This window comes from Haemaphysalis longicornis, unplaced genomic scaffold (assembly GCF_048455015.1).
Source record: "Haemaphysalis longicornis isolate Haplotype H1 unplaced genomic scaffold, Haemaphysalis longicornis Haplotype H1 scaffold_9, whole genome shotgun sequence".
NCBI classification, from domain to species: Eukaryota; Metazoa; Arthropoda; class Arachnida; order Ixodida; family Ixodidae; genus Haemaphysalis; species Haemaphysalis longicornis.
The window spans coordinates 63,644,681-63,661,493 of NW_027526460.1; the positions used below are offsets into that span (position 1 = coordinate 63,644,681).

Below are 16,813 nucleotides of genomic sequence, written 5' to 3' on the forward strand. Positions count from 1 at the left end.
CTTTAACGCGCGCCAAAATCTCGTACAAACGGGCGTTTTTGCTTTTCGCCTCCATCAGAAAAGCGGTCGCCGCGGCCGGGAATCAAACCCGCGACCTTGTGCTCAGCAGCAGAACGCCTTAGCCACTGAGCCACCGCGGCGGGTGACTGTCGTCCTTCCAAATGATCATTACGCGGATAGTAAATTAGTAAGGGCTTTGAGCGCCTCACACTTTTCATTCATGCACCACAGTCATGACGCGTAGTCGCTTTTTTACGTGCGCAGCCCTGTAATCATCACCATATTGTGCCTGTTAAAATTCTTCTATAAACGCAACCTTCAAGTTGACGCCGTTTATTTTACAGTTTGCCCCAAATCCTGCCCTCCTCCTCATTCATTATAATACACACTCAGAAGCTCCTGCCTGTTAGAATGGGAGGGCTTTTGCTGAGCATCACGGCTAACAACTTACCGACTGCAACGTCACGACTAGTAATATAGCTAGCCCAGCTAACGTATACATTTACTTGCGCTTCGTGTAGTCCATGAGTTTTATTGAAGAGCTTAGTATCTGGGAACATATCCCCATATCTGCCGGAGGCATATTTACGAAGTTGAGGCAGCAGTTTCGAGAAGTGACTGATATCGCAAAATACTTACCAAAAGGTAGAACCCACAAAGAAAAGAAATATTCTGTGTAATACGTAGCTTTTATTTTCACAGTCAACATGGCTTGCACGTTTACGACAGGTGGTCTTCTTTCTTGCAAATTACTCAGGCTTGCGATCTGAACTGGGCTCGTCCTCGCCGACAGGTTTGACACCCGGAGGAGGTGCTAAATCGACTTTAGGTCCCTTCGTATAAAGCTGAACGAAAGCGTCGGGCAACTTATAGAACACGCTGAAGCAGTAGCCTTTGTAGGGGTAGTCACCTCTTGGGTAGCAAAGACAAGTTGGACCGCATTGCCGTGTGCCGCACTTCCTTGGGTTGCACTAGAAGAGCAAGAGAACAGAGACGCGTTGGGGACTAAATGTTCGTTGAGCAATATGTTCGAACTACGTGAAAACATAAAAATAAGGGAATAGCTGGAAGCATGTTCCGGCATTTTATAAATCATGCGAGAAATTTCAGTATCATTTCCAGGGCGGAAAAGAAAAAAAATGTTCAAATAGAGGGGGGGGGGGGGGTAACATTGCTGAAACTTCGTACTATTCACGGATAACATGTGGCTGAGTTGGCTGACAAGCGTATTTCTGGTGCAGCACAGGAATGTACCACTTGCGTTTTTATTTATACGTTTATTATTGTGCTTGAGAGCGCATACGTTTTTACGTTAACTAGTACTTTTGCGATGAACATTTTCTTGGCTTTGCACGACCGAAGCAGCTACCGCCAACAGGAACACTTGTGGGAATGTTCAATATTTTTTAAAAGCTCAGCCAAACCTTCAACGTTATAGAGTAAAGAATACTGTGCAATAAAAAAAAAGAAGCTGAAAAGTTACCGGATATGCATAGGAGAACAGCGAAATTGGAGACCCGAACCGTTACAAAACAAGGAAAAAACACGGCACTAATGTTTAGAAAACATACATAAAAAGTGTATTCCAACGTATCCAGCCGGTACTGAACCGAACGCAAAGCCCTTAACGAATCGGTATTATTGTCGGAACTGAAACCGAACCAGAAACGTTCTTTTTTGAGCCCGCCGAACCCGAACCGGAACTGCACCGAAAAATAAATAACGGTAACCGGTTCACGACGAAACGGCTCGAGTGCCCGTTCTGGATAATGCGCCGTCAATCTCATTCGGGATTTCCTCTTTCACGCAAGATCAACTTAGCAACCTCTAACGCAGTTTTCCCCTTCAGAGCAATCACAACATATACGCAGCCGCGAAATGGGGAGAGATATGCGCAGCAGTGCTGCACTGTTATGTTGTCGCTTGTCGTTATGTGGCCGCTTGAATGTCGCGCTTTCACTCACACTTCTATGCAAGCCTGAGCGAAAAATATCAAACACTTTCGGAATCCTGGGTTTCGGAATCCTCGGAAGACTGGGCAATTTGGCGGCACCAGCATGCGGATCACCCAGAATCCTTTCCTGTTTCTCGTACAGGTCGCCACGCTTCTGTCGTCCACACTCGCCGGATGCTCGAGCTGCTGCATTCCAGCCAATGCTGCGCACATCTGCGATGCCCCTATCAGCTTCATGCCTGATGTCCGGATTTCGACCCGATGGAACAGCCTGCCTCGTCACTCGGTGACCGCATGCGCTCTTTGCTGCTACCCGGACCGGCAGGCGGAGACACCATGCTATGCGGCTATAAGAAGAAGCCCGACAGACTTTTCGGCCACTGGGCAATTTGGCGGCACCAGCATGCGGATCACCCAGAATTCTTTCCTGTTTCTCGTACAGGTAGGAAAACGTTACGGAAAGTGTATCCGTTCAGACGATCCGTTTCTCTTGGTGCTGCCTTGCCCATGGTTGCGTTTTCTGCTTTGTTGCATTCAGAGTTTATTAAGAAAGTTGCTCTTACTAAGTGGTGATGTTGAAAGCAACCCGGGTCCTGACTTACAGGAAATATAAAGGCAGGTTTGTGCTATTGCTACCGACATCAAAAAGATCAAGGAGAAGCGGCTACCTGACATCGATAAGAAATTAGATGCTTTATCCGCCCTTGAAGCTAAAGTGACCACCTGCCAGGACCAGCTTTGCTCGATGAATAAATTAATCGTCGTCCTTGAAAACAAGATTGACCAGCTCGAAAATCAGAGCAGACGGTCTAACCTAATCGTGTACGGTCTTGCTGAAGCAGAAAATGAGACAAGCGAAACGCTTGAACACCAGGTAAACAACGAAATTATCAAGAACATCTTGGAACTGAAGGAGCCCATCGCTATTGAGCGTATACATCGATTGGGCAGACCAGAAGAAGGTAAAATTCGGCCAGTAATATTTAAGCTGCTCGATTGGAGGGACAAATCACTAATATTAAAAAACGGGTTCAAACTGAAAGACACGGTACTATCTATAGGCGAAGACTTCTCTCGTAGGATCCGTGAGGTTAGGAAAAATCTGTGGCAAAGATAAAAAAATTCACCGTGATAAAGGCGAGAAGGTGTACATGGCTTTTGATAAGCTGTACATTGACGGTCAAACGTACGTCTGGGACAACGAAGCAGGAGATATAAAACCAATTCAAAAAACCAGTGCTGCAAACAAAACTCGTCCCATGACAAGAAGTTAGACCCATCCGCCAAAGGGAAAAAAGTCTTCCTAAATCAGTCTACCCTTCCCACAGATAATGCAGGCTTGAAAAGTGCTCCCCTTCTTATCGACCACAAACATAGTCAAAGTGATAAAGGTTTAAGGTTAGTTAATATAAATGCCCGGAGTGTCTGTAACAAAACTGATCTCTTGGAAATAGCCTTGCTGCAACACGACCCCCATATCACGGTTCTTACGGAGACATGGCTGCGTCCTGATATAAATGATGATGATGTATTCCCTCCCTTATACACTGTATTTCGGAAGGACAGGGCTTCAAGGGGTGGCGGAGTAGCTGTCCTTGTGAAATCATCAGTCCAGGCCACAATCATTCATGCTTTTCAGGATATTGAGTGTATATGCATCAGGGTATCCGCTTGGAGCCATAATTTTATTTTATATGCACTTTATAGACCTCCTGATAGCGATACGTCCATCGAAGTGTTAAAACATCACATGTCCCAATTCAGGAACAGAAAAATTCTGTTAGTAGGCGATTTTAATCTGCCCGGAGTTAACTGGGAACGTTTTGTAACAGGCCCCTCAAACAAGATTGCTACTGAAATTATTTTTGATATCATGCTTACGCACAACCTCAAGCAAGTTGTTGATAAACCGACCAGAACGCATGAGTCAACTAGTACCCTTTTGGATCTAGTGTTCCTCAATCGCGAATATGAGGACTGCGCAATTTCTGTGGAGCAAGGGCTGTCCGATCACTCCCTGGTTATCATTTCAGTTCCCCTATCAAAGATTTCTAGTAAGAAAAAGTCATCACTACGTACCATCAAAAACTATTCGAGAGCCGACGACTTAGGTGTCATTGACTACATGGAAACATGCTTTGCTGCGTTTGGAAATAATGATGTCTGCACGTTATGGGAACAGTTTAAAGCCATTTGCGTTCGCTGTATTGATAAATTTATCCCATACAAGCAAAAGAAGATTAATAAACAAACACCTTGGATGACACGCGACATAATCCACCTTAAAAGGAAATTGAAACGGTTACGGAAGAATCATGCGCATTGTGGTGTTATGAACGACGTCAAGGCCGGCCTAGCCCAGGCCATTCGTAAGTCGAAAGACCGTTGTTTTAAAGTAGTTCTGCCTGAATTTATAAGGACTGACCCAAACAAATTTTGGAAGTTTCTCGGCGAAAAAAGGAAACCGATCACTGAAATAAAAATTGATGGTTCAATTGTGACAGACCAGAAAATTATTGCTGACAATTTCAATTTGTACTTTCAAAGCGTTTTTTCCTGTACCGGTACTTGTAACAACGTTAATCAAGTGTTTGATCCACATGAAACCGTTTTTATATCCTATCCTGGTGTACTGTCTATGCTGTTAAAACTCAAAACCAAAGCATCTTGTGGTCCCGATGGCATACCTAACGTCTTTCTCCAACGATACGCTGAACATATTGCAAAATTTCTTGTGATCATTTTTCGCTCCTCTTTGTTGGCGTCCACACTACCACCGGACTGGAAGGCCGCTCGCGTCACTCCCGTATTTAAAAAAGGTGACCGCTTGTCACCTCAAAATTATCGTCCCATTTCTATAACATCTTCATGCTGCAAGCTAATCGAACATATAATAGCAAACCAACTCTTCAACTTTTTAAGTGAACACTCAATCCTATCTGATAAACAACATGGCTTTAGAAAGGGATATTCCACAGTTACGCAATTAGTTACAGTTATTCACACTTTTGCCTTAAACTTTGATAACAGTGGACAAATTGATGCAATATTTCTAGATTTCAGTAGAGCCTTCGATAGGGTTCCACATGATAAACTAATAATAAAACTTCAACGCATTGGCCTTCCAGCCGTTTTGGTAAATTGGATCGCGGACTACTTGAGTAACCGGGAACAATATGTTTCCATAAATGATCACCAATCAGCATCTCTTCATGTTACATCTGGTGTACCCCAAGGAAGTGTCTTGGGTCCAATACTGTTCCTTGTCTACATCAATGACATCGTCAATATTATTGATTCTAGTGTGCAGATTAGACTGTTTGCTGACGACTGTGTTCTATTCAGGGAAATTAACGGTCCTGGTGATCAAACCGAGCTTGATAACAACCTTGCAAATATTTCAAAATGGTGTAGTATGTGGGGAATGATGCTAAATACTGATAAATGTGTCTATATGCAGCTTACCCGTAAGGAACGTCCATTAAAGCATGCATACAAATTAGAAAGTGATTTTTTAAAAGAGGTAACAAGCTACAAATACTTAGGATTAACGATTACTAACACCCTCTCTTGGAACTTGCACATTGAAAACGTATGTGCAGCCGCTCTTCGTAAACTTGGTTTCTTAAGGCATAAACTGCGCAATTCTCCCTAAAAAGTAAAACTGATGTGCTATTTATCATATATAAGGCCTAAACTAGAATATGCCAGTGTCGTATGGGACCCGCACACGAAGGTTAATATTAATAAACTTGAACGTATACAAAGGAAGGCAATTCGATTTATCTATTCCAAATACTCACGAACTGATTCCCCAACCTAGCTAATGTTTGATAACGGCATCCACACGCTTGAATCACGCAGGCGTGATTTGCGACTTGATTTTCTTTTTTTGTTGCTGAACCGAAAACTGTCGGTGGACCCATCCCCGTACTTAGCTTTTCTTCCAACCAGGCCAACTCGGCACTTCCATTCTAACTTACTAACCCCGTTTTTTGCCAGAACTGGTACGTTTATGTATTCGTTTTTCCCTCGGACCGTGTCTGACTGGAACACGTTAAGTGAACCGTATTCTGCGCACATTCCTTAGAGTAATCGCATGTCTTGTTGCCCTTGAGCTGTTATTTTTCTTGTACTTGTATATCTACCAAATGCCCGTCCTGCTTGGACCTACTGTGGTCTGCAGTATGTATGAAATAAATAAATAAAATAAATAAATTAATTTAAAACATCGATTTTAACACGACAGTGTTTTATTCTGGGACACACAAAGATGCCATTGACGTCATAGCCGTCACGGAAACGACTCCAGTACAACGATGCCTGTAAGGGGTGCATCCCGGCACACAGGGTCGTCTTGCGGGACAGCAACCCTTGGTGCTAAAGAGTACGTTATACTTAGGGTTGTTCGTTTTCAGTTTTTATATTCAAACAGAAAAGTGTTTTATGCTGGGATACACCAAGATTTCACTGACATCATATCCGTCACGGAAATGACGCCAGTACACCTCTGCTGAAGCGACCCGCAAGCAAGACGTCGCTCGCCAAGCTCACCCACAAGATAGCCGCCTACCCACAAATCATGCTCAGCTGCATATTTCGATGAACATTTCCTTTTTTGTAACAGAGATTCTTGCAACAGAGGAATAAACCACAGTTTTTTCCCTTCTTGCGTTGTGACTGTGTAGGAGAATTCACGATTGAAGATTGCTGCCTTGCGCAACGGTGAATGCCCAAACCCTAAACGTGCCTTCTTGTTGCATTTAATAATTGGCTTAAAAATCCCCCCCCCCCCTCCCTGAAAAGTGTAAACACTTGACATGCGTTACCCGCAGGAGTGGTTCATGGGCTAAATGAATGTAAAGGGTGCATGTTCGATCGCAATCCCGGGCAGGCGCTTTTCTGGTGTAGGTGAAAGACAATAACGCCTCTGTGTCGATATTGTGACTCTGGTTAAGCATTCCCAAGTGGTCAAAACTTTTCCTCGGTCCTGAAATATACGGCACGGCTTGAATCAAACGCAGACATATTTTATGGCAAGTGTGTTTCCGCGGGAAAAGGAAAAGAAAAATCTTATCCCTTGATTTTGTAAAGTATTAGTTCATACATGAATACTGTCTTCAGACGCTCACTAAACACAAAAACAAGCTGGAGATTGTTTTCCAGACGTCTTTTGCTCTGCTCGTCTTTTCAAACATAACCATATAACCCTAAACATAACCATAACCAAGGGTTATATAGTTTCTGGCAGGCAGGTTTTCCAGTATTTAAGTTATAGGCACTTTACTTGGCATCTCAAGATATTACCTCCTGTCAGATTCGTACACGTCATGAAAGTCGTTGTTTGTATTCGTGTCTAACAATTGTTTGTGGTGTCTCGTATCTGAAGGCACCCCGTCATTTACAGAAATTCGCTGATGTTGCTTTTTATACTTTTTATTGCCCAATAGGAAACAGGCATTTGATCGACAATCCTAGCTCAGTGTTTTGCTCGGTTGTGCATGTGGCGTTTACTTGCTCAAAGTAGACGAGCCCGTTCTTCGCCTAGTTAATCGTATGGCGGCTCACTGCCAAAGTTTAAATAAAACGTTTTTATAATTTCTTGAATTACAACATGAACTATGATGGAGAAAATGGTTTTTAATTGTCCTACCTTAAAGGAGTTTAAGGCTTGAAATTAAGTAGTTTTTTTACGTAGAGTAAATGCGTGGAACACCAAAGTCAATAGCTGGTGGTTCCCCTGTATTGTAAAAGCAAAACTACTCCGACGCTAGCTGACCCTGTTAAAGGCAGCCATCCTATGGTGATGCGATTGACGATATATTTCATTACATGGCCACGGATGACCCAAACGCCAGGTGACCCGTTTAAGAAGTAATTAACCCTATGGTGGCAAACTACTAGACTTTAAATAAAACGGAGTTTTCATGATTTCTCTCGATGCAACATGCACTATGACGGAGAAAATGTTTTTTTAATTGCGCTACCTTAAAGTAGTTCAACGCTTGAAATTAACTGTTTTTTTCTATGTAGAGTATATGCGTCGAACAGTTAGAGTCAATACCTGGTGGTTCCTCTATATTATGAACACAAAACTACTCCGACGCAAAGTGGACCCGTTAAAGGCAGCCACAAGCAACTACTGTCTTTTAGTTGCACTGCAGAGATCCGGGTGTGTGTCGCCAAGATGGGTGTCACATCCCCGCCTTTATGTCAATCTACAACAGAACCAAAAACTTTCAAGAGCAACAAATGCTGAACTTGGACTAGCTGCCCCTAAGGAAATTGCACGTATCAAAAGCATAACTTGTGCGAGCTGCTGTAAAGTGGCGCTAATGGGGCATTTAGCCTCTCAAGACGTAGCACACTATTAAATTCGAGAAAAATAAAAAACACACCGGATTTGCTTTTTTCGCAGGGACCTAGGCCCTTCTTAGCGCGTTGGAGGATTCGAGAAAGCATGCTTGCATGCTTAGTGGAAGTCGATTCGATAACCCGAAAAAAAATTTTCGTTTTGGTATTTTGATTGTAGAGCTACACAAGGAGTTGTTGTTTTGTAAGGTACTTGGCACTTCGGAGCTGTGAAAATTTCGCTCTGCTTAGGTTTTAAAAGAAAAAAAATCTAGAGAAAACAGACGATGCACTCAATCAGAAGCGCAACTATTTTCCGAGTGTTTCCAAAACCGTTTCTAAGAGCGTTTCTTAAAAGATGAAAAGGAATTTTGATTATCCCCTGAGATATCACACCGTCACTAAGAAGAGATTAACAAGTGACAGTGTAAATTGCCAGGGGCTGATGCACACCGACCTTCGTGACGTTCTGGTGCCAATGAGGAGGATAGTGGAACAATAGCATCTTAGCATCTCTGTCAAAGCGTGTTTTTCGTACAAAAAGGGAGTGCAATGTGGCCGATAAACCGTAGAAATAGCCTAGGTTGTACAAGTTACTGCCCTACAAATGTGCCACTGCCTATAAGTTATTTTCCCATAGCCTCAGGTTTAAGCACCCATTGACGTTTATTGCGGCCCAGTGTCACCTATGAAGGTAGGTCAGTTGGAGGTCCCCTATGCCCTAAATTTTTCAAATGAAGGTAGGATATTTGAAAATAAAATAATAAATATATCTATATTTTTAAGTATTCTTTGTATATTACAAAATATTGACTCACGTAGGGCGTTCGAAGACACTGAGCATGAGGCCACCAATCTGCGGAGCCTCCGAAGGAGCTGCATCTGAAATCGAAAGCCGTGCACAAGCTGTTATTTTTAGATGTTGCTCATGAAAGACCATTGCAGAGTAATCCAGCAAGCATTCCTTTCGCAAACATTTCTAATCTTGATTTTCCCGCCAGGTACTCATTTCACAAAACGGCTGTATGTACAGCTGATGTTACCTGTAACTCATCTGTCCCTCCATATGCTTTCCCGTGTCTCTATCCCCCGCACATTGACTGACGTCGCGACTCCTCTGATAAGAGATCCTACAGTGTCCTCAGCGTCCTTTGTTATATTTTTGCGCTATTTGACACCTGCTCCTTTTAACGTCCTGTTCAAGCATTCGGTAGTTGATTTAATGCGGCGTGATTAAATAAAACCTGCTAATATTTTTTGAGAAAAATAAAAAAAACAAGAATATCGGCTTAGATGTAGCCGAAGAAAATAAAACACTTCATATTCGCAGATACTATGTTTATAAAGAAAGTAATATTTGTGAGGATCTACTAGCAGATTTGGTACAATGCGTCACCACCTTTTCCCTCCCTCGCTTGGGAACTGGAAGCTCGGCTTGCTCAGTCTGTAGGAGTCTGCAACAAAGCGTTTTTTGCACACAGCTCGTACACCGTTACAACCATGCTTTGTAAAAAAATGGACCGAACGCATTCGTCCACGCACCCCACAGCTCAGGAAAGCGGCAGATAGCGCCTGGTGAAGCTGTGGACAGTGATCTTCGACTTGTTGAAAGAGGATCCTTTTGCAACATCTGCTACCACGTCGTCAACGCACGAGCCTATTAAAGTGCGACCAAGAGGACAGTGACGCCTGCCAAAGTAGTTGTAAGTACTAAGACGTAAGTTTCGCTTCATCAGTGTTTCCGACCAAATGTACATCTTGTGTTCTCAGCTGCTTAGACATGATGCCAACCATTGGAACGTTTGGTTACTTTGTCCCACCACATTCAATGGGCCGCGAGCCATAACGGATTGTCGAAAAAAGCTTAGCCTTACCTGATGAAGTTGTACAAAACATCAAAAAATATTCCGCAATTCCACTTTGTCAATCAAGGTGGGACACCAGTGAATATGCAACTACGACAGAATAAGTACGTTTTATTCCGCCCTAAGTATGGGCTGGCCGCCGGAACAGAGATGACGGGGTTCATCACAATATATTTGACTTTTGTTACCATGCATACTGAAAATATGGTTACCTTCAAGCGCCTGGAAGCGATATACTCTTGTCCCAACGTTGATTCAACCAACAGGCTGTCAGCCAACGCTTTACTGATTCGTTTTGTTTTTGTTATAGAGGGCGCTGAGAGTTAGCCGTGGGCATGAAAAAACATTCAGCCTTCTAAGACTGTCTACCTCATGTCGAGGGGGAAATCTAGGCGATGATTATGAAACACGTCTTTACGGCTGCGTTGTGTTTGTGTCTCTCTGTTCACTTTCGTTTCTTCCTATTTTGCTGCGAATTACGTCCACAGCTCGAGTGACCACACTTAAGCCACAGCTTGTCTAAAATAAGAGCACCCCGTCATGCATTCACTTGTTCCACTCACGTGCCGTCACATCCACTTGTCGCGCAAAACACAGTAGGCTGACTATCGTTCGGCCATTGGCAATGTGTCGGGATGGCGCGGTGGTAAAACACTTAGTTCACAACATAATGAACTATGAAAAAGCCTGATGCTTTGCATTCTTCCTCCTCTCATGAGAAAGTCCTGGACGCATTATTTGACTAGCCCGAATATATTGGCGTCGCTTCGAAATTATAGGCTAGCCTCCTTTGCGCGGACAGGCCACGCTATATGCAATGCCCCTATACATGACGCTGTCTCTTTTTTCCGCTTTCCTCTACTACTCTTCTCCTTATTTATACACTATCTTTTCCTCATTACCCTTCATGTAAAGCAGCATGTCGACAAATGCATATCGGCAAATCTCTCTACATTGTCTTTTTAAATAAAGAGCTTCTCTGTCTTGCTCTATCTGTCATCCGAACGCAAACGCTGTTTTTATTTTACTAAAATAAAAAGTCATAAAAAGTCAGTGGGTATAAAACGTCACGGACATAAAAAGTCAATGGGAGGGTAGCTTAACACAGCTCCGCTGCAATAACAAAGGGGCGAGCATGTTGTATTTGTTTATGACTAAGAGAGATTTCCCCTGCTTCAGTCTGCTTTTTGGAAACACGAGCATATAGTGCGATTGCTGTCACCTATATGGAAAAAGTTACTAACCCATGATGATGAACAAGCGGCTACCTGTTGATTGTACCACTCATTTAACTTCTTGTTGTTACCGGTTCAGGTTTAACGGGCCAATCTATTACTTGTCTAGTTCGGACGGGTCCAGTATAAATGGGTCAGTACAATGGGGTCCCACTGTATTCTCGTTCAACGGGAACTGTTAAACCAGATTTTTTCAGTAGGGTCCATCGAATAAACAACTTTGAAGAATTAAAACTGCCCGTTTCTTACCAAAACTTCGCTTAATTACAATAGGCTGGTTCTGAGATAGTTGGATCATAATTGATTTAAATACTGGTCATCCTCAACTTGATTCGATACTAGCTAGGGGAGTGTATAAATGTACAAGTCGAGGCGTAATAAAAATTCAGTTGCCAGTGCCAGCGTCTTTTCTCCATCTTTCGTCTTTGTCTGTGTCCTGAGGTAAATTTAGGCTAACCAGTACTTATACCAACTTCGCTACCTCGGACACAGAATTAGTGCATAAGCCATCCAAACGATAGATGCGTGGTCGACGCACTCCTCAATGCTCCATGTTCTACGAATAGACAGCAGCTGCAGTCGCTTCTCCCCGTCTGTAGTTTCAACGGCTGGTTTCTTCGGAACCTAGAGGCGGTAGCATCTTTGAGCTTGTTACGTACGAACACCATGTAGAGCTGGGACGAGCTTTGTGGAGATTTCTTCACCAAGATAATTAGCTTGTTAGCGTCTCCACCGACATTGCCGCCATAAAATATGTCCAAACCACTTCAGCTACTGTTCAACGTACCGCAGTACCATATCTGTGTTCATTTGTCACGTTTTCATGACGAAAATCCACACCCCATCACTTTCGCATCACACGCTTCGTTCCATCCCTTAAAAAATTAGGGCAGCTAGATAAAGAGGTCCTTGCACTATTTTCTGGTGTCAAGGTTTCATTTCTGACTTTACGCTAGTCAACCCACAATAGCCACAGGCTATATATATCAACTGCTTCAAACATTCCTGGGAGCCACAACCGGCATTCCAACTGTTGCAGCTGCATGCTAACAGCCTTAGGCCTTCGCGTTTTCAACTTACATATGTTATGCAGTCTTTAATAGATCACGAGAGAGCATCGAAGCACCATTGTGTACGCGCCGTTTCCGCTGCGAAGCATGAAAGACCGGACACGAGAAAGAGCCAGAATTTTTTATTTGTCGCATAATTCCTTCAGGTATAACAGTGTGTACGAGGGCTTTTTGCGTCGTTTACACCAATGCTACTATTCAGTCAATTCGACAAGACCGCAATCAGGGCCAGTTTTGGGTTGTACATTACCCGAAAAGCACCATGCGTCTTGCCTCACCAATTTACAAGAATTCATAAGTTGGCATGGCCATCACTGTGTTCGACTAATAGATCTACATCCATTTCTCGGCAGGAACAACGAGCGAACTGTTCACAAAGGCTGCACCATGTTTTGGAGGCGAGTGATCGTACCGGTGAAGTTACAGCAAGCTGCATTTCAACGAAGGCAACTATCGGCACCGCGGTATGGTGTGCAGCAACGTACTGTCCCTCAGCTGCATACGGTTAGCCATCTATCGAGTTGGGCCTATAGCGCCGTGTAAAAAAAGACCTGTGCAGGTTGGGAACGGCGTGGAGAGCTGTGAAAACGCCCCTGTACTCGCCGTCATGGCCAAACTCCCAATTGCAACGCGTGCATGTGATTTTTTCTGGCCCGTTGTTGCAGGCAATGTGTCTGGTAGTCGTATCTGGTCAGAACTGCGCGGTTGACGCTTTTCTGATGGAAGAGAACAGCAACAGCAAAAAAAAAAGCCATATGTTGGAGATTTGAGCGCACGTTAAAGATTTACAGGTTCTCAAAATTAGCTAAGAGCTTTCCACTACGACGCGCATCATCGCCTGTGTAACGTCGGCGCGTTAAACTTGATAATCAAATATTCGGCACTGGCGTAGCCAGAAATATTTTTGGGGATGTTATACGCCACCGAGAAAAAAACATAAGAGGGAAGAAGGTTTTTTTTTTGGTTGTGGGGTTTAACTCGCCGATATTACACAGGCGAGGAGGGGCGCTGTAGTAGAGAACCCATCTGGGGATCTTTAACGTGCGCCGAAATCTCGAACACACGGACGTTTTTGATTTTAGATTTCATCAGCAAAGCGGCCGTCGCGTCCGGGAATCGAACTCAAGTCCTTGTGCTCAGCAGCACAACGCCATCGCCACTGAGCCACTGCGGCGGGTAAAGGAAAGATAGCCTGCGCGCAAACTTCGTTTCATTTTCACTTTTCTATCTATTTTTTTCTTCTGTTTTTACACATTAATATACCGATGCGGAGTTTGAAAACCATGAGCGAAAAAAAGGCCGAAATGAGGAACAAACAGGGGGGCAATGGAAGTCCAGAATTCCTTGTTTTTTTTTTGGGGGGGGGGGGGGGATGTTTCTGACGCCGAAACAGCCTCCCAGGCTATTCGCCCGTATTGCTCGGTATACGTGGTAAGAATTGTTGATGATGCAGTTGACTAAGGCGAAGAGTAGAGTAGAACATCTGAGGGATCTGCTAGTGCGCTTTGGTTTCCCGCACTTCACTTCCGAATTAGTTCAACTTTTTTGGGTAGAAAATTAGGAGGTCGCGTTGAGTGCTCACAGTAGTATGACACCTGGGTCTACTAGTCTAGATGAAGATTTCATTCATTCGTGTAAGAACTTAATTCGTAAATCTCAACGGAAACGACTAATTGCATCCGAGGACGGAAAATACTTGCCTATTGTAACTCCCCCATGCCACAACAAATGAGTTGCCAGAAAATGTGTCCCGGGAAGGGCAGCTACCAAAGAGACCCGATGTGGACAAGACCGAATATGAAGGAAAGGTTGCACATAAGTTGGTTGCTTCAAGGCAAGGGTGCCCGCCCAGATCGGGATATTGATATTGCAGGCGGTGACGAAGTGATGGATTGTGATTATCGACGCAGAACAAACCGCTTTTTTTCACGCTAATATTGAACAACAAGAACTTGTGTTATTTAATTTTCTGGCAACCACAAATAGGGGCAGTTCAACATGACGTTGTCGCAAGGGCATGTTTGCCCTACGGACCACGAAGCGAGCTCACACAAAATATTATCAGGAGGGTGACGAGATACTGGCATTTTGAGAGTACCGACCCAATGACCACCACGGCGCCAGCCACGTGGAGCCCTTCTATTTATTCGGGCGGTATGTGCAAGACTCTGCCTGACCAGGAACGTTTGATCAGCCGAGACATAGCCACCTGGTATGTACGGTGCTTAGTTTGGATAGGGGGCGGCAGGGATGTCTTGCGTAGCCCAGCAGCTTATCGTTACGGTAATTATGCCATGCGCTAAAAAAAGAATAAAATGCATGCAACGAAACCGCATGGCATTCTATCTCGATGCCGTCATACACCTTTAAAAACGTCGAAATAAACGCAACTCACCGAGAGAACTTGACGAAGGACGCGGGTGCGAAGGGCTTGGGTTCGGTACCGGCTGCGATGGCCCCTTTTCGGATGGAGGCGAAAAGCTAAAACATCCGTGTGTCGAGACTTCTGCGCAGTTTATTTGAAGCCACCCACTACGGCGTGCTTCATAGTCAAGGCGGAGGTATGGAACATTAAAGCGAAGCTTTATTTTTTTATCGTGGCCTTAAGAAGTTCTGCGAACCGCCTTGGTGGCTCAGTTGTTAAGGCGTTGTTCTGCTGAGCTCGAGGACGCGGGTCCGATTCCTGGCCGCGGCAGCCGCTTTTCTGATGGAGGCGAAAAGCAAAAACGCCCGTGTATTCTCGATTTCGGCGCACGTTAAAGATCCCCAGGTGGTCAAAATTATTCCGGAGCCCTCCACTACGGCGCGCCTCATCGCCTGCGTTGCGTCGGCCGTGTTAAACCCTACGATCGCTCAATCAATCAATCAATCAATCAATCAATCAATCAATCAATCAATCAATCAATCAATCAATCAATCAATCAATCAATAAAAAAATAAATAAATAAATAAATAAATAAATAAATAAATAAATAAATAAATAAATAAATAAATAAATAAATAAATAAATAAATCAATCAATCAATCAATCAATCGACCAATCAATCAATCGATCGATCGATCAATCGATCAATCAATCAATCAATCAATCAATCAATCAATCAATCAATCAATCAATCGATCAATCAATCAATCAATCAATACCTTGCGAACGCAACACATTTTATTGTTATAAAATCACAAATGAAGTTTGTGCAAGCGTAAATAGTGTTCGTCCCAGAAATGTTAGCGGTTTTTTTAACACTAGTATTGATCTATTTTCTCGAAACTGCCAGTAGCTTTTTGGCTACCTAGAACATAGTTCAACATAGTGCACGGAACTTTCTGCACGGTATATTCCAATAGGCTAGCGCGTGGAATAAAAACAAGGAATGAACTAGACACACAATACAAATATACAGATATTTCAAGATACCGGAGCAAGCAAAAACCAGTATCAAAAATTTCTTCATGTGTGAGCAACATGTTCTCAACGCATACTGCTAATGTATATTTCCTAAGTACAGCTTTCATAACCAGACTACTAATATGGAGCCGTCAAATGAAGTAATAATGCAATATCCAGAAAATGTGAGAGGCAGTACGCTAGTTTTTACCAAGAGTTTCCTAAAGCGGCACTATTGGCTCAATAAGCGCAACTTTACGACACTGTTCGAAAAAAAAAAAAAAAAAATGGCCACCTCAGCAGTAAACGACAAGAAATACACTAACATGGTGTCTGAGCAGAAAATGTTTTTCGCTTGTGTGCCAGTTTTAAGGACTGGAAACTTAAAACAGAGGTCCGAAGCAGCTTCCACAGAAGAACGACCTACGGGACCAGTAGCTGAAAATGTTAACCAATCGGGGCTAGTCGGACTTTCAGGGTGCTTTGTTAGTGTAGGCCAATGAGAATAGGACGTATTTGAGCACAGATAGCTTGTGTTTTTTGCGCGCAATGAATATCAGCACTTCGCGTGCATTTCAGCACCAAGAAAAGTTGAAATTAATGCGATCAACTTTTGCTAAATACAAATGCTATACTCACACTGCAACTGTAACCAGGCTTAAAGCGAAAAGTATCACAATTCCGTTCATGTCAGCGAGAACAGAACGCCCACTGTGTTCCTTCGGCAGTCATCCAAATGTGGCCCTGCAGTAAGATGCTCACTTCATTTTTTTATGAGGGTTGCAGGTGGTATTCGCTAACATGTCATCCAAATTCTACTGTTCGGAGTTTAAACGGCGTTTCGAGATATTTTTTTTGTTTCACCATAATTCCAAAGGTCTTTCCCTCGTTTTGTTGTCGTGACCTATTTCTGTCCTCACAGACAATAGGGTACACAATCAAATAATGAGTGA

At 43.4% G+C, this 16,813-nt stretch overlaps 1 long non-coding RNA gene across 1 annotated transcript; it reads right to left on the bottom strand.

Annotated features, from left to right (window-relative positions):
• Window positions 1-670: 670 nt before the first annotated feature.
• LOC144151927 (uncharacterized) lies at window positions 671-16,638 on the bottom strand. The gene is made up of 3 exons (XR_013319007.1): window positions 16,500-16,638; window positions 9,124-9,187; window positions 671-971 (listed from the first exon to the last, which is right to left on the bottom strand). It is a non-coding gene; the product is annotated as an uncharacterized LOC144151927 (long non-coding RNA).
• Between the last annotated feature and the right edge of the window lie 175 nt (window positions 16,639-16,813).